The sequence below is a fragment of the Oncorhynchus gorbuscha genome, linkage group LG02, assembly GCF_021184085.1.
Source record: "Oncorhynchus gorbuscha isolate QuinsamMale2020 ecotype Even-year linkage group LG02, OgorEven_v1.0, whole genome shotgun sequence".
In the NCBI taxonomy this organism is placed as follows: Eukaryota; Metazoa; Chordata; class Actinopteri; order Salmoniformes; family Salmonidae; genus Oncorhynchus; species Oncorhynchus gorbuscha.
In genome coordinates, this window is record NC_060174.1 from 32,249,681 (window position 1) to 32,277,037 (window position 27,357).

General features: G+C 43.6%; 1 long non-coding RNA gene across 2 annotated transcripts; it reads right to left on the reverse strand.

The window, feature by feature from the left end:
- On the reverse strand, positions 1–25,536 carry LOC123992556. Of its 2 annotated transcripts, none has more exons than XR_006831274.1 (5): positions 25,473–25,536; positions 4,459–4,573; positions 680–1,502; positions 441–533; positions 1–260 (listed from the first exon to the last, which is right to left on the reverse strand). It is a non-coding gene; the product is annotated as an uncharacterized LOC123992556 (long non-coding RNA). The 2 variants fall into 2 exon arrangements; XR_006831276.1 differs by having other exon boundaries at positions 1–330.
- Between the last annotated feature and the right edge of the window lie 1,821 nt (positions 25,537–27,357).

Here is a 27,357-nt window from a genome sequence, read left to right on the forward strand (position 1 = left end):
CTCCCTTTCTCCACCTTCATCCCTCCACCTCTCCAGCCCCCTCCCCCCTTTTAATGACTGTGTTCTTTGTTGTAAGTGCTTGTTGCCGTTTTTGATATCTTGATGACAGGGGTGGGGGGGCTCCCACATGTAGCAGGCTGGTTCAAAGCCAACCATTTTCACTGTCATAATGGAAGACCGGGTTCCATCACAGGCCAAACTGTTTCTCATTTTGGTTTTGTTGAGCCCCACCACCCAGAAAACATGATCAGCATCCGTATCTGAGTGAGGAAGAATCAAGACCATCTTGGCAATGTTTGAGAGTCACCCAAATCTGTTCATCTCTGTCACCTACAAAGAATGTGCAAATAAGGCCTAATTGTTCACTTATCTAAAGTGCTTTAGCATCTAAGTTGGTTAAGTCATTGTGCATATTGAAGAGGCCCCATAATAATTCTTACCTTATGCTTCAATGAGACCAGATGTCCCCAAAAGCTCTTAATGTCCTCTGTGGCTGGATTTTAAGGATCATCCATGAGCTGATAATCCAGGAACTACTTTGACAGATCCATGATATGGGAAGAGGTGAGTGAACATAAAAGATACACAGTAGGCACTGATTTGAAATAGAGTAGTTTAAAGTAGTATTGAATTGTACAATCAAAAGAAAATATTAGCTTAAGAAGACATTAACTCTTACCTGTCCACAAAGTACAAGGTGTCTTCAACAGCACACTCTGACCTCTGCCGGACGTCCACAAATCTGGTTTCAGCACTGGCTCTGTCCACTGGCTCTGGCAGTGGTCATTTATTTTATTTGTATGGTCGACAGCCCCCTCCAGAAATGAAACCGCAGCCTGGTGAAATGTATCCACTGTCCGTCGTATGATGTCTCCAGCCTCGAGAAGCCTGCTGAGCTTGGCTCTTATTGTAAAACCAACATTCAGCTTTGCTACTGCCCGACAGACATTAATGTTTTTATTTCACTGAATCTGCAGACAGTATTAAATCTAATGATTCAAAATCAGCTTGTGTAATTCCACCTATTAACCATTATCAGACAGTTGGTTTGACTTTTCCTTGCAAAGGATTTCCTGTGGCTCTCGGTTCTGAAAATCAACAAGCTTCACAAACTTTGAGCAAGTTTGTCATCTACATGATATTTTAGAAGGGATAAACAAAATGTACATTTAATTCAGATTTTCTAAGTTAAATATAACATGGCCTAAGATGTAGTGTTGAATGTAGAATAATAAAGAAACAATATTAAACATTAATGGAACTTGCCAGAAGTATACCACCATCTCATTTTACCTCATGTAGTAGAAAGGTGGAGGACAGCTCTCTCTGGAGTCGGAGGTTGAAGCAGGAGAAGGCTGGGAGCGTAGCTTGGTAAAAGAGCAGGTTGATCTCAGTCATTGGGTCAGAGAATGCCTGCAAGAGCCTCTTATCTTAGAACTACCCATCCCGGATCTGGTATATTTGTCATCAGCAACGCTGAATAGCACAGTCAAAACATATTCCTAGAAAATATTCATATTCATGAAATCACAAGTGAAATATAGCGAAACACATCTTAGCCTTTTGTTAATCACCCTGTCGTCTCAGATTGAGAAATAATGCTTTACATTTACATTTTACATTTAAGTCATTTAGCAGACGCTCTTATCCAGAGCGAGTTTCAGGTGTCTCCGGAAGGTGGTGATTGACTCCGCTGTCCTGGCGTCGTGAGGGAGTTTGTTCCACCATTGGGGAGCCAGAGCAGCGAACAGTTTTGACTGGGCTGAGCGGAACTGTACTTCCTCAGTGGTAGGGAGGCGAGCAGGCCAGAGGTGGATGAACGCAGTGCCCTTATTTGGGTGTAGGGCCTGATCAGAGCCTGGAGGTACTGAGGTGCCGTTCCCCTCACAGCTCCGTAGGCAAGCACCATGGTCTTGTAGCGGATGCGAGCTTCAACTGGAAGCCAGTGGAGAGAGCGGAGGAGCGGGGTGACGGGAGAGAACTTGGGAAGGTTGAACACCAGACGGGCTGCGGCGTTCTGGATGAGTTGTAGGGGTTTAACAAGGCAGGGAGCCCAGCCAACAGCGAGTTGCAGTAATCCAGACGGGAGATGACAAGTGCCTGGATTAGGACCTGCGCCGCTTCCTGTGTGAGGCAGGGTCGTACTCTGCGGATGTTGTAGAGCATGAACCTACAGGAACGGGCCACCGCCTTGATGTTAGTTGAGAACGACAGGGTGTTGTCCAGGATCACGCCAAGGTTCTTAGCGCTCTGGGAGGAGGACACAATGGAGTTGTCAACCGTGATGGCGAGATCATGGAACGGGCAGTCCTTCCCCGGGAGGAAGAGCAGCCCGTCTTGCCGAGGTTCAGCTTGAGGTGGTGATCCGTCATCCACACTGATATGTCTGCCAGACATGCAGAGATGCGATTCGCCACCTGGTCATCAGAAGGGGGAAAGGAGAAGATTAATTGTGTGTCGTCTGCATAGCAATGATAGGAGAGACCATGTGAGGTTATGACAGAGCCAAGTGACTTGGTGTATAGCGAGAATAGGAGAGGGCCAAGAACAGAGCCCTGGGGGACACCAGTGGTGAGAGCGTGGTGAGGAGACAGATTCTCGCCACGCCACCTGGTAGGAGCGACCTGTCAGGTAGGACGCAATCCAAGCGTGGGCCACGCCGGAGATGCCCAACTCGGAGAGGGTGGAGAGGAGGATCTGATGGTTCACAGTATCGAAGGCAGCCGATAGGTCTAGAAGGATGAGAGCAGAGGAGAGAGAGTTAGCTTTAGCAGTGCGGAGCGCCTCCGTGATACAGAGAAGAGCAGCAGTCTCAGTTGAATGACTAGTCTTGAAACCTGACTGATTTGGATCAAGAAGGTCATTCTGAGAGAGATAGCGGGAGAGCTGACCAAGGACGGCACGTTCAAGAGTTTTGGAGAGAAAAGAAAGAAGGGATACTGGTCTGTAGTTGTTGACATCGGAGGGATCGAGTGTAGGTTTTTTCAGAAGGGGTGCAACTCTCGCTCTCTTGAAGACGGAAGGGACGTAGCCAGCGGTCAGGGATGAGTTGATGAGCGAGGTGAGGTAAGGGAGAAGGTCTCCGGAAATGGTCTGGAGAAGAGAGGAGGGGATAGGGTCAAGCGGGCAGGTTGTTGGGCGGCCGGCCGTCACAAGACGCGAGATTTCATCTGGAGAGAGAGGGGAGAAAGAGGTCAGAGCACAGGGTAGGGCAGTGTGAGCAGAACCAGCGGTGTCGTTTGACTTAGCAAACGAGGATCGGATGTCGTCGACCTTCTTTTCAAAATGGTTGACGAAGTCATCTGCAGAGAGGGGGAGGAGGGGGGGGGAGGAGGATTCAGGAGGGAGGAGAAGGTGGCAAAGAGCTTCCTAGGGTTAGAGGCAGATGCTTGGAATTTAGAGTGGTAGAAAGTGGCTTTAGCAGCAGAGACAGAGGAGGAAAATGTAGAGAGGAGGGAGTGAAAGGATGCCAGGTCCGCAGGGAGGCGAGTTTTCCTCCATTTCCGCCGGCTGCCCGGAGCCCTGTTCTGTGAGCTCGCAATGAGTCGAGCCACGGAGCGGGAGGGGAGGACCGAGCCGGCCTGGAAGATAGGGGACATAGAGAGTCAAAGGATGCAGAAAGGGAGGAGAGGAGGGTTGAGGAGGCAGAATCAGGAGATAGGTTGGAGAAGGTTTGAGCAGAGGGAAGAGATGATAGGATGGAAGAGGAGAGAGTAGGGGGGGGAGAGAGAGCGAAGGTTGGGACGGCGCGATACCATCCGAGTAGGGGCAGTGTGGGAAGTGTTGGATGAGAGCGAGAGGGAAAAGGATACAAGGTAGTGGTCGGAGACTTGGAGGGGAGTTGCAATGAGGTTAGTGGAAGAACAGCATCTAGTAAAGATGAGGTCGAGCGTATTGCCTGCCTTGTGAGTAGGGGGGAAGGTGAGAGGGTGAGGTCAAAAGAGGAGAGGAGTGGAAAGAAGGAGGCAGAGAGGAATGAGTCAAAGGTAGACGGGGGGAGGTTAAAGTCGCCCAGAACTGTGAGAGGTGAGCCATCCTCAGGAAAGGAGCTTATCAAGGAAATGATAAGGATGTTAAGCTTGAAAGGGCTGGTAACTGTGACAGCATGAAATTCAAAGGAGGCGATAGACAGATGGGTAAGGGGAGAAAGAGAGAATGACCACTTGGGAGAGATAAGGATCCCGATGCCACCACCCCGCTGACCAGAAGCTCTCGGGGTGTGCGAGAACACGTGGGCGGACGAAGAGAGAGCAGTAGGAGTAGCAGTGTTATCTGTGGTGATCCATGTTTCTGTCAGTGCCAAGAAGTCGAGGGACTGGAGGGAGGCATAGGCTGAGATGAACTCTGCCTTGTTGGCTGCAGAGCGAAAGCAATACAAGCTTTTGTGTAAGTTTATCGATAGCCTAGCATAGCATTATGTACACGAAAATCAGAAAAGCAATCAAATGAATAGTTTACCTTTGATGAGCTTCGGATGTTTTAACTCACGAGACTCCCAGTTAGACAGCAAATGTTCCTTTTGTTCCATAAAGATTTTATATCCAAATCCCTCCGTTAGTTTGATGCGTTATGCCTAGGAATCCACCGGAAATAGCGGTCATGACAACGCAGACAAAAATTCAAAATTATATCCATAATATGGACAGAAACATGGCAAACGTTTTTTATAATCAATCCTCAAGGTGTTTTTCAAATATCTATTCGATAATCAACCAGGACAGTTTGCTTTTCATTAGGACTGGGAGGAAAAATGGCTACCTCTCTGTGTTGCGCAAAAATCGCAATGAGAGCCAACAACAGACCACTTACGCAATGTGGACGTTTACACTCATTCTTGAAAATCAAGGCCTGAAACTATGTCTAAAGGTTGTAGAAACCTTAGGGAAGCCACAGAAAAAGGAATCTGGTTGATATCCCTTTCAATGGGCAATAGGGATGCATAGAAAGACAGGGGTTTCAAAATTCACCTGTAATATCAGTTCTGTTATACTCAGACTATTTTTACAGTTTTGGAAACTTTAGCGTGTTTTCTATCCTAAGCTGTCAATTATATGCATATTCTAGCATCTGGTCCTGAGAAATAGGCCGTTTACTTTGGGCACATTATTTTTCCAAAAATGAAAATAGAGCCCCCTAGCTTCAAGAGGTTTTTAAACCTCGGTTGTTTCTCATTTATATATATTTTTTTAATCACTCAACATTACTTAATTTGACATAACTGGCCAGTGGTTCATACTTCTGTAGAATCCTACTGACAATTCTCCAAGCTCAGCCATCTCACAGAGACATGGGGGAGCATCTCCATGTGTTCATTTTCATGAAGCTCACACAAGATGACATGCTAATTTCAATTCATTCAAATGTACTGTGTTCGGTCTTTCAACAGCTACGACAATAGAGGTAGTTGTGTGGGCAGACTTGTAGTCTTTAGTAATCTGTGAATCAGTGAAGCACTCCTTGAAGAGGCCCTAGGTGATCCGCCACCGCCAGCAACACATTGTGCTCAACCAATAGCATGGTCACCTTAACCTCTGCCCTCCTTGTCTGCAACAGAAAATACTGTAGTTATTTGTGATAGATTTAACACTGTATTTTCCCGATTTATACTGATAGTGTACTTTGGCTTCTTGTGTAGGCATCCCACCAACAGAAGCAATTCTGGCTTCTCTGAATGATTGCTGATGTCTTTTTTTGTTGGGGCTAATCATTTGCTGCCCACATTGAAAATAATGTTCTCTCCCCTGCCACATTAGATAGCATCCTTAAAATAGACATTGATTGCATTAGCTGAAGTTACATCGAACAATGTCTAAAGTCTAAAAAATCAATAGCTACACTATATATACAAACTGCTCCGGTCAACTGTGGAAACCCCTACAAATTTGTGATTCAGCTATTTCTGCCACACCCGTTGCTGACAGGTGTATAAAGTCTAGCATACAACCATGCAATCTCTATAGAGAAGCATTGTCAGTACAATGGCTTTACTGAAGAGCTCAGTGACATTCAACGTGGCACCGTCATATGATGCCTCCTTCCAAACATTGGGTTCGTCAAATTTCTGCCCTGCTAGAGCTGCTCCAGTCAACTGTTAGTGATGTTATTGTGAAGTGGAAATGTCTAGGAGCAACAATGGCTCAGCTGGGACGTGGAAGGCCACAGAAGCTCACAGAACAAGACCACCGAGTGCTGAAGCATGTAGCTCATAATAATCGTCTGTCGTCTGTTGCAACATTCACTACCGAGTTCCAAACTGCCTCTGGAAGCAACGTCGGCAACAACCATTTGTCTGGAGCTTCACGAAATGGGTTTCCGTAGCAGCCATGCGCAATGCCAAGCATCTGCTGGAGTGGTGTAAAGCTCGCCGCCATTGGACTTTTGAGCAGTGAAAATGCATTCTCTGGAGTGATGAATCACACTTCATCATCTGGCAGTGTGACGGACAAATCTGTGTTTTGGCGAATGCCAGGAGAATGCTACCTTCCCGAATGCATAGTGCCAACTATAATGTTTGGTGGAGGAGGAATAATGGTCTAGGGCTGTTTTTCATGGTTCTGGCTAGGCACCTTAGTTCCAGTGAAGGGAAAACATAATGCTATAGTACACAATGGCATTCTAGAAGACTGTGCTTCCAACTTTGTGGCAACAGTTTGGGGAAGCCCCTTTCCTTTTTCAGCATGACAATGCTCTTGTGCGCAAAGCGAGGTCCATACAGAAATGGTTTGTCGAGATCGGTGTGGAAGAACTTGACTAGCCTGCACAGAGCCCTGACCTCAACCCCATTGAACACCGACTGCAAGCCAGGCCTAATCTCCCAACATCAGTGCCCAATCTCACCAGTGCTCTTGTGGCTGAACGAAATAAATTCCCCCAGAAATGTTTCAACATCAGGTGGAAAGCCTTCCCAGAAGAGTGGAGGCCATTATAGCAGCAAAAGGGGGACCAACTCCATATTAATACACATGATTTTTGATTTTTCTTTTGACGAGCAGGTGTCCACATACTTTTTGTAATGTAGTGTAGCTAGCTGATGTAATTCATCACCACCGTAATTTCTCAAAGGAGAGAAGGATGCCTCGACTGCGATCCGCAATACCCAAAGTAAACAAAGAGGGGATGCTTTTATACTTTTTAGGGGAAACTTGACTCTTTGTCAAGCCAGCACTAGTAGGCTATCTAGCTAGCATGTAGCTAAGCTAACCTACCTAACCTACCTAAATGTTAGCTAGCTTTCTAGGTAGCCAACATAAACCCAACATTATGCCCCACATTGCATTTTCTGTCAGTGATAACGCCGACTATATTGCTACATTGCTTTCTTTGATGTGATTTCTCTCTGGGGACTTGCCGTGTGTTTTTAATGAGAGCTGACCACTAAATTCTGTCAATGAAGTGTGACAACAATGCGTGAGTTCAGCCTGTATTAGCTTTCACCATAGCAATAAGTAGGAGGGGTGTTGTTTGGGCTTGCAGTAGATAGTGCAGTAGTAATGATGATTGCGTTTGGAGAGATGCTGCCTTCATTTTCCTACCTGCACACAATTCATGAAAATAAAGCACACAACACTGTTTTGGGATTCCAACATGAGATATAAGAGGTGTAGTGAGAGAGCATGTGATCAGAGTCAATTGCGTGTGTTTCACAGTGTATGCGTGAGAGTTGGCAGCTCTGACGTTTGAATTACAATTATGTCAACAATTCACGCCCACTTTGGCAAAGCTCCACGTGCCAGTCATCCCTCCTCCCACCTCGTTTCCTTCATTGAAGGGGGCTCCGTTGTTTCATCACCCCCAATGTGTTCAAAGCTACAGGCTAGCTAACAATCACCTACAAGTTGGTTTTGCAAGTTAGTTTGTAGCTCATACAAGTGTATTCTGTATTGTCTAGGGCAAAACTAAATCATGGATGCAGCTGTGGTTACTTCCACCATGCTAATCATAACTACCATTGATAATGTAATCAGTGTGCAGTGTGTGTGTTTGTGTGTGTGACCGACCAGTATCTTTGATGAGGGGCCAGGAGCTGATCTACTCTGCCATGTCCATCAATAGGGTGCTGACAAAGACCTTTCCTCAAGCCTCACCTCTTGCCTGCTCACAGTTGTCGATAGGGAGACCAGAATTAGGTAGGTTTAGTCTGGCCTGTTCAAACTTCAACCTAGTATATGTTTGTTTGTCAGATATCACCTATCCTAACTGCCACTGGTAATAGAACAACGACTGCGTATGTGTTCACAGATGCATCTATGGAGCCAGCACTTGGAGACTTGCAAGATGTGATGGAATCCTGACCGACAGACAGGCTTGATACTGACTTCTCTGAATGGAGAGAGACCTGCCACTCAACACATCCACAATGTGGGACAGAAGGTGATTACTAATACAGTACATCAAAAATGTTCAGTATTTGTAACACCCTTTTCATTCCATGTGTCACTGATGAACTCTGCCTTAACTAGCTAATTCTACAGATGGAGAGAACTTTAGTTGCTTTTGCCAGACGCCAGCCTCGGTTGTTTGAAGGGGAGAGCATAATGGGGTAGGTTTTATCTGACCTGTTTAAACGTTAACATAATACCTGTTTGTGTGTCAGATATTGCCTATCCTAACTGCCATCGGTAATAAAACAGTGCACAAACATGTATGGAGCCAGAACATGAAGACTTGCAAGATGATGTGATAAAGCCCAGACTGACAGACAGGGTTGATACTGATGTGTATAAATGGAGAGAAACCTGGCACTTGCCATTAGACTTTTACTAGACACAACTTTTACTTGTATTGTCTTTTTTTCATTTCCAATATGGGGAGGGAGAAACCCTGTGTATTCTGCACCAGGATCAGGAAACTCCTTTTGTATATGAGACACCACCCAGGAAGATATGATCACTCTGACATGTTTGCCAAGGTAGCCTCATTACCACCAGACAAAATGCCGATAGGCACAGTATCTGAGTTGGCTGGGAATGAAAAGTGAAAGTGCACATTGTTATTTTAGCAGAAAACTGCTTCTATGGTGTTATGTAAAGGGTTGTTTATTCTACATCGGCCTGTTGGTACATTTGAAAGCTATCAAAACACTTAGTTTAGAATATCTACATAAATTCAGTAATTGCACTCTTCTGATATTACTCTGTAGGTTACTGACCTATCCAAAGCTTCATTTACATTTACATACATTTAAGTCATTTAGCAGACGCTCTTATCCAGAGCGACTTACAAATTGGTGCATTCACCTTATGACATCCAGTGGAACAGTCACTTTACAATAGTGCATCTAAATCTTAAAGGGGGGGGGGGGTGAGAGGGATTACTTATCCTATCCTAGGTATTCCTTAAAGAGGTGGGGTTTCAGGTGTCTCCGGAAGGTGGTGATTGACTCCGCTGTCCTGGCGTCGTGAGGGAGTTTGTTCCACCATTGGGGGGCCAGAGCAGCGAACAGTTTTGACTGTATGGTGAGATGCTTCCACCAGCATCTCACCATACATCTGCCTGTAGTTATTGAACTCAACCTGCAGGATGTTAGTTTGTTTTCATTGAGTAGGGAAACAGCTGTGGGCAAAGTTCTGACAGATGGGTGTGACTTGGTGGTGGCAAGGACACACCCAACAAACCCCCACATTAAACCACACCCCCATGCCAACTCACGTTTGGCTTCTGTCATGGCTGCCAGCATGTCTTGAGGAGCAGGACAAACTAGGCCAAATCAGCCGGTGCAGTTCCTCTTTAATGAAATCTGTCACCTTGAATCCACAATGTGTAAATACTTAACTGAGGTAAACTTAATCTATCTTTTCCCTGTGGAATACAAGTGGGATGGGCCCATACAGCGTGAAATAAACCAGATACATCTAGCTATAGCGGAACAGACATAACCAGAGTCTTCAATTGAATAGGGAAGGAAAGTACAATGTCAAATTTAAGCTTGACATCTAGTGGTTTGGCAAGGTCTTCAATTGCTGTGTATCATTTATTAATTTTGCTTTCCTTTCTAAATTGTTTAAACACCTGCTGCAGTAGCCTTGATAAAGTAGGTATTTGACAGTATGCTGTCTGGGAGAATTCAACACTGGGAGAAACTGATGTGCTTTTATGCACCTGTCATGTGTAAGAAGTCATGACAGCAGTGTATAAGATTGCAGCAGTGGTGAGCTAATTGGATGTCAATGGTGGACAGCTGTCATCTCCCAGGCACATCTTGACATGACATGGGACTGCAGTATCTTTTGTCAGCAGGACATTATGAGTCAGAAGTGCTGCGAGCGCCATTTATGCAACAACAGAGGAGGGCTGGCGAATCTTTCTGTTACGCAAGATACGTCTACGCTTTAATTTCGAAAGTTCTAATTATAAAAAGTGACTTCCTAATAGAGTGATTAAGTTGTTTTATCTTGTTCCGTCTGAGGAAAATGCAGTGTGTGAACTTCATTTGCAGTCCAAGGTTTGGTCATTTCAAATGGAATGAGATTTAACAGGTTATTCTGCCCAATGCATTCAGAGGACTACAGGAGCACACAATTCACACCTGTGTTTGTCAGCATATTGGAGGTCATCGTTCTGCTAGAAGGCACCTGCAGCAGCTATATTAAGATGTCGGTGCTTCAGTCTATGTCTACATCATAGGTCGAATGATGTTGCCCTCAGCCTGTTGATTTAAGTGGATGCTGACTCATAAGATGTGTCTTTCTACTCAGGGCCTGTTTACCTGTTCTATGCAATCGACTGCTTTGATAGTGATAAGAGCATCAAAGGAAAAGGACAGAGAATGTTTTCAAATGAAACAATACAGCACAGTAAACAACTGTGCAAGTACTTTATACGAATGAAAATTAACATACCTGAAACAAAATAGGAAAATCAGTTTTCAGTTATTGATGAAATGATTGTACAATCTCTAAAGCAGTGTAAAACAAACCCAAAAGTCACTAATGTGAATATCTAAAAAGTGCATGCTTGTGATACTAGACCAAAATAAATGAAGAAAACTAAGGAATGCATATTTAAAACATGATTGGGCCATACTTGCGAACATAAGAAAAAAGTTTAAGTTGTTTCTCCATCTCAAAATGCGCACCAGCCAGTTAAATTGTCGATTCACTCGCACGTGATAAAAGTGTTAGCCAATTAAAATCGTTAACATAGTTAGTTGGACGTGATCCAACACTTTTTCATTAAAGACAAAGATTGGCTTCTTCCGCTCTGTGAAAGTGCACTTAACAGAAGTCCAATGTCACGTTCTGATAATCAAAGCAACAATATCACATTAATTTCACTGACTGCTCACACACTGAACAAAAATAAATGCAGTATGGAAGATTTTACTGAGTTACATTTCATGTAAGGACCTTAGTCAATTGAAATAAATTCATTAGGCCTTAATCTATGTTGGTCACAGATACTGTGCCTTACAAATAAGGCAGTGGCGTGGATCAGAAAACCAGTCAGTATCTGGTGTGATCACCATTTGCCACATGCAGCGCAACAGATCTCCTTTGAATAGAGTTGATCAGGCTGTTGATTGTGGCCTGTGAAAGTTGTCCCACTCCTCTTCAATGACTGTGTGAAGTTGCTGGATATTAGCGGGAAATGGAACACGCCGTCATATACGTAAATCCAGAGCATCCCAAATATGCTCAATGAGGGACATTCCAGGTGAGTATGCAGGCCATGGAAGAATAAGAAATAAAAGTAACAAGTAGCTAAAGAGCAGCAGTAAAATAATAGCGAGACTATATACAGGGGCTACCGATACAAAGTCAATGAGCTGGGGAACCGGTTAGTCGAGGTAATTGAGGTAACATGTACATGTACTGGAGGTAGAGTTATTAAAGTGACTATGCACAGAGAACAGCAGTGGCGTAAAAGAGATGGGGGGCGGCAAAGCAAATAGTCTGGGTAGCCATTTGATTAGATGTTCAGGACTCTTATGGTTTGGGGGTAGAAGCTGTTAAGAAGCCTCTTGGACCTAGACTTGGCGCTACGGTACCGCTTGTCGTGCGGTAGCAAAAGGAACAGTCTATGTCTAGGGTGGCTGGAGTCTTTGACAATTTTTAGGGTCTTCCTCTGACACCACCTGGTATAGAGGTCCTGGATGGCAGGAAGCTTGGCCCTAGTGATGTACTGGACCGTACGCACTACCCTCTGTAGTGTCTTGTGGTCGGATGCTGAGTAGTTGCCATACCAGGCAGTGATGCAACCAGTCAGGATGCTCTCAATGGTGCAACTGTAGAATCTTTTGAGGATCTCTGGACGCATGCCAAATCTTTGCAGTCTCCTGAGGGGGAATAGGTTTTTTCGTGCCCTCTTCAAGACTGGTCCAGGCAGAACAAGACATGTTAGTTTGTTGGTGATGTGGACACCAAGGAACTTGAAGCTCTCAACCTGCTCCACTACAGCCCTGTAAATGAGAATGGGGGTGTGCTCAGTCCTCCTTTTCCTGTAGTCCACAATTATCTCCTTTGTCTTGATCACATTGAGGGAGAAGGTGTCTTGGCAACACACTCCCAGAGCCCTCACCTCCTCCCTGTAGGCTGTCTCGTCATCGTTGGTACTCAAGCCTACTACTGTTGTGTCATCTGTAAACTTGATGATTGAGTTGGAGGCGTGCTTGACCACACAGTCATGGGTGAACAGGGAGTACAGGAGGGGGCTGAGCACACACCCTTGGGGGGCCCAGTGTTGAGGATCAGCGGAGTGGAGGTGATGTTTCCTACCTTCACCACCTGGGAGCGGCCCGTCAGGAAGTCCAGGACCCAGTTGCACAGGGTGGGGTTCAGACCCAGGGCCTCGATCTTAATGATGTACTTGGAGAGGACTATGGTGTTGAAGGCTGAGCTATAGTCAACAGCATTCTTAAATAGGTATTCCAATAGTCCAGATTGGATAGGGCAGTGTGCAGAGTGATGGCTATTGCATCATCTGTGGCTCTATTGGGGCGGTACTCAAATTGAAGTGGGTCTAGGGTGGCAGATAAGGTAGAGGTGATATCTCTCAAAGCACTACATGATGACAGAGGTGGGTACAGGAACAATGGTGGCCATCTTGAAGCATTTGGGGACAGCAGACTGAGATAGGGAGAGATTGAATATGCCCGTAAACACACCAGCCAGCTGGTCTGCGCATGCTCAGAGGATGTGTCTGGACCGGCAGCCTTGCGAGGGTTAAACATTTAAATGTTTTACTCAAATCGGCCACTGAGAAGTAGAGCCCCCAGTCCTTGGTGGTGGGCCGCGTCGGTGGCACGGTGTTTTCAGAGTGTGCAAAGAATGTGTTTAGCCTGTCCGGAAGCAAGAAGTCGGTCTCGGCGACATGGCTGGTTTTCCTTTTGTCGTCTGTAGTCCCTGCCACATACGTCTCATGTCTGAGCCGTTGAATTGTGACTCCACTTTATCTCTATACTAATGTTGATGCGTGTTCGCTTTCCTTGCGGAGTGAATAACTACACGGTTTATATTCTGCCGTATTACCAGTCACCTTGCATTGTTAAATGTGGTGGTTCGCGCTTTCAGTTTTGGGCGAAATGCTACCATCTATCCACGGTTTCTGCTTAGGGTAGGTTTTAATAGTCACAGTGGGTACTACAACTCCTATGTACTTCCTTATGAACTCAGTCACCGTATCTGTGTACGTATCTAGATTATTTTTGCACGCTACCTGGAACATATCCCAGTCCACGTGATCAAAACAATCCTGAAGCGTGGATTCTGATTGGTCAGACCAGCGTTGAATAGTACTAAATACGGGCACTTCCTGTTTGAGTTTCTGCCTATAGGACGGGAGGAGCAAGATGGCGTCGTGGTCAGATTTGCCGAAAGGAGTGCGGGGGAGGGCTTTGTAAGCATCCCATAAGTCTTAGTAGCGCGAGTAGGACAGTCAATATGTTGGTAGAATTTTGGCAGCCTAGTCCTCAGATGTGCTTTGTTCAAATCCGACTGTAATAAATGTGACTCTCAACCTGGATTCAGTCTTATGTAGCAACATTTGATTTTTTTATTTGATTTTTTACATTGGATAAAAGAAGAGACAGAGCTACAAAATGCTATATCATACACAGCATTTGAGTGTGTATGATATGTGGCAAACCTCTTCAAGGTTAGGAGCGTTTGTCACAAACTAAGTGGTAAACTGTCACCAAATCACCCAAGAATGAGAGTTCTTTCGAACAGGACAGTACCTGTGTGTTTGTTTCTCCGTCCTGGTCCACCCAGGCCTTAGGCGAGGTCAAGGATAGCAGGGTTCGGTACACAAATCGGGTTCTCGGTAGGTCCAGGTCCAAACGCCAACAGGTAAGTCCAAACAATCCAGCTCATACACGGTAAATCCAGCCAATCTCTATAGTCTCTTTCTCTATTGTTCATAGCTCCTTCCAGCCCTCTCTCTTCCTCTTCCTGGTTTCTCTTGACCCTTTATCTGTGAGTCGGCTCCACCTTCTGAGGGTTCCCCTTGCTTCTGGGACTTGTAGTTTTGGCGGTCGGCCATTTTGTGATCTGTAGTTCTGACAGGGGTGGCCATTTTAGTGATCGGGCAGAGCCCGTTTACTAGCTCTGCTCTCACATATCTGCCACTTATCACTCGACCCCCTTCTTTGCCACAGATACTTGTAAACTCACTTTTGAGAAAACTGTTTTGGTGCTACTTTTGGAGAGCCCTTCTTTGTGTACATCCATTCAGCATTGTTCACACCCTCTTAGGCCCCACCCAATCATTAAGGGTTGATCCAACCTTTCTGTACTACCTTGCCACCTATTTCCAGACATCTAAGAGAGAGAGAGTGAGAACAGCTCACTGAACATTACTCGCCCTATCGCTCTGTGGTTTTGCATTCAGAGCGCACACTGGATGCTCTGGCCAATAACTAGGGTCTCGAAAGCTTTGACAACTCTCACAACTACAGTCAAGCACCCAAGCTAACATTGGCTAGCTACTTCCAGACATATAATGAGAGAACACCCACTCTGACCATTTTACTCACCTTAGCAGAGCTAGTTAGGCTTTTTTTCCATGTTATCCAGAGCGTTGGTGACTAACTGTGCTGCTGGCAACAATTTCATTATGCTTTGTTTCCGATGTTTACTGACACCGGACATTTTCAACAGGTGTTGAGTATTCAAAAATTCATCATTTATTCTGCACTCTGGCACACTAAGACGAGAGACTTTTGTTAAGAAATGTAGCTAGATAGCTAGGTAAACAATGAGTCCCAACGCATGACGTAACGTTAGTTAGCAAGCAAGCCAGCTAATGTTAGGTAGCAAGCTAACAGTACACTTTGACTTGAAATGAAAATACCTTGTCAAAATTAGACTGGAGTCTTTTGAGACATGCAGCTAGCTAGCTAAACAATGGACCATAATCACAACTCATAACATTATTGCCATGCATTAATCTGCAGGTAGCTAACCAACCAGGTTCTATGGCTATAACTAGTCAAGCAAATGTGTCTGAGATAAAAAGAATAAGATCATACACATAATGGTAGCTAGCAACCCAGCCAGCTAATGCTAGCTCACTAACAGTACATTTGAAATGAAAGCACTTTGTCAAAATTAGACTGTGTAATATCTTTGAAAATTGTACCAGTACAGATCATGGTTGGACTGTCCGATGCCATACATGGTTGCCTTAGTTTGATGATGTAATCCAGACTAGTGTCTTCTCCATCCCCTTAGCTATCACACTCGAATTCCACTGATTTCAAAACTTGGTCCTCCAGAAAGTGGAGAGCATACACATTACGTTATCTAGTTAGCCAGCCAGCTAACGTTAGCTAGCTAACAGTACACTTTAACTTGACATTAGGTTTTTTAAGTTTTACTACCCAATAAAAAAAAAGTAAAGCCACATTTGACACGATTATCTAAACATACTGACCAGCGCCAATAGACAGACATGGTATATGGTAGACCAATCCAAACTCATCTCTCGGCATGTCCAGCCCACTCATTTTGTCAACCAATCATGGCTAGTGGGAAGGTTGCTCACTTTTTCTGTGGCTGAACCAACTAGGCTCGCAATTTAACAATTGTATTCGTATTTACAAATGGGATACAAGTTTGATATTAAGGGACATAAACATTTGCATATTTGAGAAGTAATTTCTGCCGAAAAAAACGCATTTTCATTTTTAAAAATTGTTTACGTTCAAACAGCTCTCCTGTGAAGTTGTGACTTACGCCTAGTTTCCTGAATCGGGCCACAAATGCAGCCTCAGGATGTGGTTTCCAGTTTGCATAAAGTCCAGTGATGTTCTTTGAGGGCCGTCTAGGTTTCGGCTTGAGGTGGGATGTAAACGGCTGTGTCGATGACGGAGAAGAATTCTCTTGGGAGATAGTATGGCCGGCATTTAATTGTGAGGTATTCTAGGTCGGGTGAACAAAATTACTTGAGTTTCTGTATGTTCCTAGAATTACACCATGAGTCGTTAATCATGAAAGACACCCCAAGCCCTTCTGCTTCCCGGAGAGATGTTAATTCCTGTCTGCGCGATATACTGAGAATCCTGCTGGCTTTACTGACTCCGACAGAGTATCCAAGAGAGCCATGTTTCCATGAAACAAAGTATTATACAGTCCCCGATTTCTCTCTGGAAAGAAATCTTTGCTCTAAGCTCATCAACTTTATTATCCAAAGACTGAACATTAGCGAGTAATATACTGGAACCGGTGGGTGGTGTACACGCCTCCTAAGTCGAACCAGTATGCCGCCTCGAGTGCCTCTCCTCCGCCGCCGCCAATGTTTTGGGTCGGCCTCTGGAATAAGTTCAATTGCTCTGGGGAGTGTGCAGGTAGTTCTGGTGAGTTACCGCCGCTCTAATATCCAATAGTTCTTCCCGGCTGTATGTAATGACACAACATTTCCTGAGCTAATAATGTAATAGTACATAAAAAAAATAATACTGCAAAGTTTTCAAAGAGCTAGTCGCGATGCGGCCATCTCCGTCGGCGCCATCTTCAAACAATGAGCTGGCCTCAGGATCACAGAATCTCTGTACCTTCGAATTTCCATTGACAAAATGCTAATTGTGTTCAATGTCTGTAGCTTATGCCTGCCCATACCATAACCTCCACCACGGGGCACTCTGTTCCCAATGATGACAGCTAACCGCTCACCCACACGACGCCAAACATGCTGCCTGCCATCTGCCTGGTACAGTTGAAACTGGCATTCATCTGTGAAGAGTGCACTTCTCCAGCATGCCAGTGCCCATCGAAGGAGAGCAATTGCCCACTGAAGTCGGTTACGATGCCAAACTGCAGTCAGGTCAAGACCCTGGTGAGGAAGACGAGCACGAGTTGAGGAAGACGAGTTGAGCTTCCCTGAGATAGTTTCTGAGAATTTGTGAAGACATTCTTCGGTTGTTTAAACCCATAGTTTCATCGACAGTCCAAGTGGCTGATCTCAGACAATCTTGCAAGTGAAGAAGGCAGATGTGGAGGTCCTGTGCTGGCGTGGTTACATGTGGTCTGCAGTTGTGAGGCCGGTTGGACGTACTACCAAGTTCTCCAAAATAACGTTTGTCCCCATTACAAGGTGCACCTGTCTACTGATCATGCTATTTAATCAGCTTCTTGATATGCCTCACATGGAACCCATGTTTATATTTTTGTTCAGCATTGGTCTCAGTGTAGAGTGCCTAGCTTCTCATAATTGATGCAGATTGTGGCAAGTTTTTTTAAATCATTTGAAATGTAGAATAACATTTGTGTTAGTGTGTTGAGAAGAGAATTACAGCCAACAGCTTGAAAAAGAAGATTAAGAAATAGTTTATTAAGGAGCTACGTCTTTCTTCAGTCTAGCAGAAAAAACACTTATGGTCAATTAGTTTATTGAATAGGCTATTACGCTTAGTGTTTTATATGCATTCTTATAATCATCTACTTTGTCATATGCGTTATTTGACTCGAGGACCAATAGTTGAGCGTTTTCTCCTCAAATAAAAACCTTGCCCCAAGGGGGATTTGAACTTGCTGCCATCATATCTGGCCATCTTTGGGCTTACCGCCTTAGTGAATCACACAACCAATTAGTGAAAGCAGTCATGGGTAAATCACAACTATTTGACAAGGCCACGAGCGTCTTCAATGTTTTTTTTTATGATGTAGGCCTACGCAAATAGAAAACGTACACGTTGTATAATCCTTCTACATCTTAATTGCTGTGTGCCAAACAGATAGGCAAAATGTAGGATTTTGTCATGTCTGAGAAAACTTGACTTTTAATTAGGAACCCATTATCAGCCTCAAAATGTCATCCTGTGACGTTTGTGCAAAAATATTATCAACACAACATATGACGCGTATTCCAATACATTGCAGTCAATGGAAAAAGATGAGTGTCACAGGGTTGATACTGCAGTCAATACATTGCATTCTCTCTCCATCTGCTCTCCCACCTGTCTGACTGTTGACTCTCTACCCCTCCCTCCTTCACCCTCTCTTTTTCACCTCTCTCCCCCTCACTGAATTCAATTTTAATTTAAGGGCTTTATTGGCATGGGAAACACATGTTAACATTGCCAAAGGAAGTGAAGTAGATAAACTAAAGTGAAATAAACAATCAAAATTAACATTACACTCACAAAAGTTCCAAAAGAATAAAGACCTTTCAAATGTCATATTATATGCAAATAGCTAAACTACAGAAGGAAAAATAAATGTTGTATTTACAATGCTGTTTGTTCTTCACTGGTTGCCCTTTTCTTCTGGCAACAGGTCACATATCTTGCTGCTGTGATGGCACACTGTGATATTTCACCCAGTAGATATTGCAGTTTATCAAAATTGGGTTTGTTTTCCAATCTTTGTGGATCTGTGTAATCAGAGGTAAATATGTGTCAAATATGGTCATACATTTGGCAGGAGAGGAGGAAGTGCAGCTCGGTTTCCACCTCATTTTGTGAGCAGTGTGCACATAGCCTGTATTCTCTTGAGTACCAGGTCTGCCTATGGCAGCCTTTCTCAATAGCAAAACTATGCTCACTGAGTCTGTACATAGTCTAAGCCTTCCTTAAGTTTGGGTCAGTCACTGTGGTCATGTATTCTGCCACTGTGTACTCTCTGTTTAGGGCCAAATAGCATTCTAGTTTTTTTTTGTGTCACTAATTCTCGTTTTTTGTATGATCTTTTACCAGATCTATTCTGTTATATTCTCCTACATTCCTTTCACATTTCCACAAAGTGTTTTGAAATGGTACCAAGAACATGCATATCATTGCTTCAGGGCCTGTGCTACAGATTTAGGTATGTCATTTTAGGCAAAAATGTTAAAAAGGGGGTATTGGCCTAATTCTACTCTGCATGCATTATTTGGTGTTTACGTTGTACATGGAGGATATTTTTGCAGAATTTGGTGTTTGTTATATTTTGTGAAATCTTGGTTGGTGAGCAGAACCCAGACCTCACAACCATAAAGGGCAATGGATTCTATAAATTATTCAAGTATTTTTTGCCAGATCCTAATTGGTAAGTCAAATTTTATGTTCCTTTTGATTGCATAGATGGCCCTTCTTGCCTTGTCTCTCAGCTCGTTCACAGCTTTGTGGAAGTTACCCGTGGTGCGGATGTTTAGGCCAAGGTATGTATCATTTTTTTGTGTGATCTAGGGCAACGGTGTCTAGATGGAATTTGTATTTGTGGCTCTGGCAACTGAACCTTTTTTTGGAACACCATTATTTTTGTCTTACTCAGATTTACTCTCAGGGCCCAGGTCTGACGGAATCTATGCAGAGGGTCTAGGTGCTGCTGTAGGCCCTCCTTGGTTGGGGACAGAAGCACCAGGTCATCAGCAAACAGACATTTGACTTCAGATTCTAGTAGTCACTTTCCCCCTTCTCCATTCTCACTCACTCCCCCCTCGCCCTCTCCCCCTCTCTCTAACCCCCACAGACAGCTCGTGTTTTCAGTTCGCTGTAGCTAGCGACTGGAATGAGCTGCAACAAAAAACTCAAACTGGTCAGATTTATCTCTATCTCTTCATTCAAAGACTCAATCATGGACACTTACTGACAGTTGTGGCTGATTTGCGTTATTTGTTGGCTCTACCTTCTTGGCCTTTGGCTGTTGTCTGTACCCAACAATGTTGGTACCCTGTTTTGTGCTGCCATGTTGTCATCATGTTGCTACCATGCTATTTTCTCGTTTCTCTTTATGTAGTGTTGTCTCTCTTTTGATGTGTTTTGTATTTTCATTTATTTGTAATCCCAGCCCTCATCCCCGCAGGAGGCCTTTTGGTAGGCTGTCATCAAATAAGAATGTGTTCTTAACTGACTTTCCTACTTTCCTTTTTCCTAATAAAAAATAAATTGATGCATAAATATGCCTTAAGGGCATTGACACAAGTCAATCCATTGCTTTCAAAGCAAAAAAAAGTTGGTGATACAGCTGCAATGGGTAAATTGATGAAAGACAGGCTGAGGAGAGAGAGGTGGGAGAGGAGGGAGAGATGTAAAAGAGGGAGGAGAGGGTGAAGGAGGGAGGAGGAAAGAGAGGATTGTGGGGAGAGAGAAATAGAGAGGGAGAGATGTCCACAACGCAATTCTCTAGGCTTACATATTGTATATGCTAATCTTCTCCCATCGATTGCAATGCTCGTCTTTTTCCATTGACTATGTATTGACAAAAACGTAAATTGGTTGACACTCATCTTTCCCCAAGTTGTGAAGCTTGTGTTTTTGCAAAAACAGAGGATGATTTTTTCCTATGATGTAATGCTGCAGCCGTCTGTTAGTAGCTAATAGTATCCTAGTCAAGGCGCATCATGCAATATTGGGACAAAACCCTTACAAACCTACTGGAACAAAAGTAAACCTTGAATAATCCCTCTGCTAGCCAAATCAACCTTTTTTTAAGAAATGCCATTGGTTTGCGGGTAAAAAGTCTAAGGTCTTTGATAGTATGTGGAATTTGTTACACAAAATAATCACTGTCAGCATAGGGTTAATGTGCACCAGCTTATCTGATGCAATATTATAGCGTTTTATCACTTGCAAGTAAATCAATGATTTTAATTATTGGCTGATGCAGATATTGACAGTTAAGTGAAACGTTTTAATAAATCAGAAGTATGGCCCCCGAAGAGTCTTCAGGCTGTCATAGTACAAGATGAACTTAAGCCAATTACTCCCACCCTTAGTAAAACTTCTTCCCTGTGTGAACTGGTTTAAACTCGATCGCATTGCTTTAACTCTAACATTGTCTAGCTACCTCCCCCATGGCTGTGAAACATCAAAACCGGTACAGAGATTAATTTATAATAAGAAACAGACCTAAGGGGTTCTGGTTGATACAGCCAACCTAATACCAGGCCCTGAATCAGCCGTGGAGCCCCACTCTTTCCAATATAATATTGCATTTTTTTAGAGTTTTGAAACCCTCTGAAAAGCAAATGCTGTTTAATGTATTTGTTCCATTGAGAGTGTTGGTCAGGATTTGTCTCGTGTAGCTATGCCTTTCACCATACTGTTGAAGTTATTTTGATTTGTTGTTCTGTTTGAGTCAGTAAGGAAAATAACTTCAGTAATGGATTGGTAGTCCTAGACACATCTCAGTGGTGGAAATAGTACTCGATTGTCACGAGTAAAAGTAAAGAACTTATTAGAAAATGACTAAAGTAAAAGTCAACCAGTAAAAAACTTTAGTAAAAGTATTTGGTTTGAAATATGCTTAAGTATCAAAAGTAAATTGTGACAACGTCGTCTAGTTGGTAGGTGTCGGAGTCAGGCGCAGGAGAGCAGGGATGTCGGGGAAGCATGTTTAATAAGAAAGTCCACCAACACAGGAATGGCACAAGCAAAAAGGTACAACGCCCTCGACAACAGAAAACCCATACAAACATATGGAGGAACAAAGTTCCGACTCTCATACTACAAAACCCATGAAAACAAATAACGGTAATACTTAACCGAGCACCTCACAATCAACAACTAATCCCGCACAAACTTAGGTAGGCAACAGGTCGGTTCCGGTAGGCAACAGGTTACAATTATACACACAGAAATTAACGCAAATGAAACCAGGTGTGGTCCTTCTGTAGCTCAGTTGGTAGAGCATGGTGCTTGTAACGCCAGGGTAGTGGGTTCGATCCCCGGGACCACCCATACGTTGAATATATGCACACATGACTGTAAGTCGCTTTGGATAAAAGCGTCTGCTAAATGGCATATTATTATTATATTATTAAAAAGAACCAGACGGAAAAAAAAGAAAAAAAGAAAATTGTGACCGGCGACGCCGGTCTACTAGAAAATCACATTGTAGGATTTGTTATGATTTTATTTGCAAATGATGGTGGAAAATAAGTATTTGGTCACCTACAAACAAGCAAGATTTCTGGCTTTCACAGACCTGTAACTACTCCTTTAAGAGGCTCCTCTGTCCTCCACTCGTTACCTGTATTAATGGCACATGTTTGAACTTGTTATGAGTATAAAAGACACCTGTCCACAACCTCAAACAGTCACACTCCAAACTCCACTATGGCCAAGACCAAAGATCTGTCAAAGGACACCAGAAACAAAATTGTAGACCTGCACCAGGCTGGGAAGACTGAATCTGCAATAGATAAGCAGCTTGGTTTGAAGAAATCAACTGTGGGAGCAATTATTATTATGGTCCTTCTGTAGCTCAGTTGGTAGAGCATGGCGCTTGTAACGCCAGGGTAGTGGGTTCGATTCCCGGGACCACCCATACGTAGAATGTATGCACACATGACTGTAAGTTGCTTTGGATAAAAGCGTCTGCTAAATGGCATATATTATTATTATTATTATATTAGGAAATAACGAAAACTGTTCGCTGCTCTGGCCCCCCAATGGTGGAACAAACTCCCTCACGACGCCAGGACAGCGGAGTCAATCACCACCTTCCAGAGACACCTGAAACCCCACCTCTTTAAGGAATACCTAGGATAGGATAAGTAATCCTTCTCACCCCCCCCTTTAAGATTTAGATGCACTATTGTAAAGTGACTGTTCTACTGGATGTCATAAGGTGAATGCACCAATTTGTAAGTCGCTCTGGATAAGAGCGTCTGCTAAATGACTTAAATGTAATGTAAATGTAAATAGAAGACATACAAAACCACTGATAATCTCCCTCGATCTGGGGCTCCACGCAAGATCTCACCTCGTGGGGTCAAAATGATCACAAGAACGGTGAGCAAAAATCCCAGAACCACACGGGGGGACCTAGTGAATGACCTGCAGAGAGCTGGGACCAAAGTAAAAAAGCCTGCCATCAGTAACACATTATGCCGCCAGGGACTCAAAACCTGCAGTGCCAGACGTGTCCCCCTGCTTAAGCCAGTACATGTCCAGGCCTGTCTGAAGTTTGCTAGAGAGCATTTGGATGATCCAGAAGAAGATTGGGAGAATGTCATATGGTCAGAAGAAAACCAAAATATAACTTTTTGGTAAAAACGCAACTCGTCGTGTTTGGAGGACAAAGAATGCTGAGTTGCATCCAAAGAACACCATACCTACTGTGAAGCATGGGGGTGGAAACATCATGCTTTGGGGCTGTTTTTCTGCAAAGGGACCAGGACGACTGATCCGTGTAAAGGAAAGATTGAATGGGGCCATGTATCGTGGGATTTTGAGTGAACACCTCCTTCCATCAGCAAGGGCATTGATGATGAAACGTGGCTGGGTCTTTCAGCATGACAATGATCCCAAACACACTGCCCGGGCAATGAAGGAGTGGCTTCGTAAGAAGCATTTCAAGGTCCTGGAGTGGCCTAGCCAGTCTCCAGATCTCAACCCCATAGAAAATCTTTGGAGGGAGTTGAAAGTCCATGTTGCCCAGCAACAGCCCCAAAACATCACTGCATGGAGGAATGGGCCAAAATATCAGCAACAGTGTGTGAAAGCCTTGTGAAGACTGTCATTGCCAACAAAGGGTATATAACAAAGTATTGAGAAACTTTTGTTATTGACTAAATACTTATTTTCCACCAAAATTTGCAAATAAATTAATTAAAAATCCTACAATGTGATTTTCTGGATTTGTTTTTCTCATTTTGTCTGTCATAGTTGAAGTGTACCTATGATGTAAATTACAGGCCACTCTCATCTTTTAAGTGGGAGAACTGGCACAATTGGTGGCTGACTAAATACTTTTTTGCCCCACTGTAAGTATTAACAGTATAAATAATTTCAATTTATCAAGCCAGAGGCATAATTTCTTTATTCAATGTAGTGAAGTTAGTTGTCTAAAATATAAATAGTAAAGTAAAGTACAGAACAAAATACTTTTACACCACTGTCAGGGGGTAATACACTCAGGTTATAGAATTGATGCAACATGTGGGATGGGAGTCTGAGGTAGTGGAACTCATAACATATTTAACCTTCATTATATGGCTGCATTCACATCAATGTCACACTGAGAAAAAAACAGCCTTCCAGCTGGTGTCATGAATAATATCTTTATCCTGCACCAAGAGAGAGGAAGAACAAGAGTTTATTCAATACTTATACATACCAAATGGAACTATCACTGCAGACCTCTTATACAAGGCTCACAATTGTTTGTCATATACTGTTATGCTACATACATTGTAGAGGTTTTTTTTATGGAAAACTCACCATGTTGCAATTTATGTACTGACATTTTTTTCCTCCAAGTCTCTGCTAGCTTACTCTACCCAGAATGAAAAGTGAGCTAAAACAATTAAATACTGCCACACAATTCTTCCTACAAAAAGTCTTAACCCAGGCTTAGTTTAAGCCTGGACATGTATTGCCAATCATTTATTTAACCAGGTAGGCCAGTTGAGAACAAGTTCTCATTTACAACTGTGACCTGGCCAAGATAAAGCAAAGCAGTGAGACAAAAGCAGTGTTACACAAACAGTCAATAACACAATAGAAATATCTATGTACAGTGTGTGCAAATGAAGAGTAGGGAGGTAAGCAATATGATACAATGTATAAATCTAGCAAAATGCATAGTGATAAGCCATTAATGATCAGAGTCCCATGAGGGGGACCTTGTCACATTGCCATTATAGGTTGTGACAAACCTGCAGGTCCCTCCATGACAGAGAGATTACTCAGGCTCATCATAGCAAATGTAGCACAAATACTGTACAGTACAGCATGAGGTGGTTGTCAACAATGACTGCCTTTGAGCACAGGGACATCTCGGTTCACAGCACCCATACCAAAACCTAGACCATAATTTATATGCAGGGAAATGTAGCACAGTAAGATAAGTCAAACTCCAGTAATGCAGTCCTAAAGTTACTTTACTTCAATAATTATACTGTAACTATATACTGCACAAACAAAGCAAATACTATATTTCTTGGTTATAAAACAGTTTTTATAATGTTCTTACTGGAGTGATTACATCATTGCGACACAAGTATAAGGTACACTTCAGGTGTTACCTAACACAAGGTCCATATTTTCTTCATGTGAAGTATATACTGTACAAAGACAACTAATCTCCTCCATTCACTCTCATACTTCTCACCTGTCACTGTAGCCCAGGGCTCTCCAAAATTGTTCCTGGAGCACTACCTTTCTGTAGGTTTACCCACGAACTCCAGTTTTATCTGACCTGATTCAGCTTATCAACCAGCTAATTATTAGAATCGGTTGTACTAGATTAGGGTTGGAGCGAAAACCTACAGGACATTAGCTCTCCAGGAACAGGGTTGGAGAGTCCTGCTGTAGCCTGTTTCAAGCTCTGAATATTGGTACTCTCATTTTCTGAAGGATTTCCTATCAAAATGAATGGCCATACCTAACCCGTCTTACATAGGTCTTGGCAATCTGCTGGCATGTGATAAATGTAGCAGCCCACAGACAGACAGGTTCCTGGATCACCGCTGTGTGCTGCGTCCCTCGGGATTGTTATTGCAGCTTCAGGTCTCAGCTTGGCAGTAGCAGACAACATTACTCGTGGCTCAAGGTGCATTATCGGTGTTGATTTAGTGTGGCACCATGTCAGATCAGCTCATGTCCCACAGGCGAGCAGAACCTCCTGCTGTAGATCTTCAGTCAGACTCAAAATCAAATCAAATGTGATTTGTCACATGCTTTGTAAACAACAGGTGTAGGCTAACAGTGAAATACTTACGGGCCCTTCCCAACAATGCAGAGAGAAAATAGAGAAATAGAAAAATAATAACACAAGGAATAAATACACAATGAGTAACAATAACTTGGCTATGTACACACGGTACCATTACTGAGTCGATGTGCAGTGGTACGAGGTAATTGAAGTAGATATGTACATAGAGGTAGGGATAAAGTGACTAGGCAAACAGGATAGATAATAAACAGTTGGAGCAGCGTATATAATGAGTCAAAAGAGCAAAAAGGGTCAATGCGGATTGTCTGGGTAGTTATTTAGTTAACTATTTAACTAACTATTTAGCTATCTTATGGCTTGGGGGTAAAATCTGTTCAGGGTCCTGTTGGTTCCAGTACCACTTACCGTGCAGTAACAGAGAGAACAGTCTATGACTTGCGTGGCCTGAGTTTTTGAACATTTTTAGGCTCTTCCTCTGACACTCCCTGGTATAGAGGTCCTGGATGGCAGGGAGCTCGGAACCAGGGATGTACTGAGCCATATACACTACCCTCTGTAGCACTTTGCGGTTGGATGTCAAGCAGTTGCCATACCAAGCAGTGATGCAGCCAGTTAAGATGTTCTCAATGGTGCAACTGTAGAACTTTTTGAGGATCTGATGGCCCATGCCAAATCTTTTCAGCCTCCTGAGGGGAAAGAGGTGTTGTCGTGCCTTCTTCACGACTGTGTTGGTGTGTGTGGACATTTATAATTCCTTAGTGATGTGGAGACATAAGAACTTAAAGCTCTGGATCCACTCCACTACAGCCCCGTCGATGTGGATGGGGTCGTGATCTGTCTTCTGTTTCCTGTTGTCCACAATCAGCTCCTTTGTCTTGCTGGCGTTGAGGGAGAGGTTGTTGTCCTGGCACCACATTGCTAGGTCACTGATATCCTCCCTATAGGCTTTCTCATCATCATCAGTGTCAGCACTTATTGATGGTGTTGGAGTCATCCGCGGCCACGCAATGGTGCAGTGAACCAGGTCTATACGCTGCAAAGGGCAGCTTGGATGAGAGTCCAAGGTCATAAAAGCCAAGAAGCATTGGCAATAACTGAATGGGTTGAGGAATGCAAATCCCACAACTGTCTGGGGCATAGTTCCTTTCCTTGGCTTCTTTGAAACTTGACATTCACTCAACCATCTGCCCATTGCACTTCAAATATGCCCAAGGACCAATTATGTTTGAGTTCTACTTCAAATTGCTAATAATTCAGTAAGCACAGCGCTAGTTAATACAGGGAACCCAAGTATTCGTTTCAGTCATCATCGCACTAATCA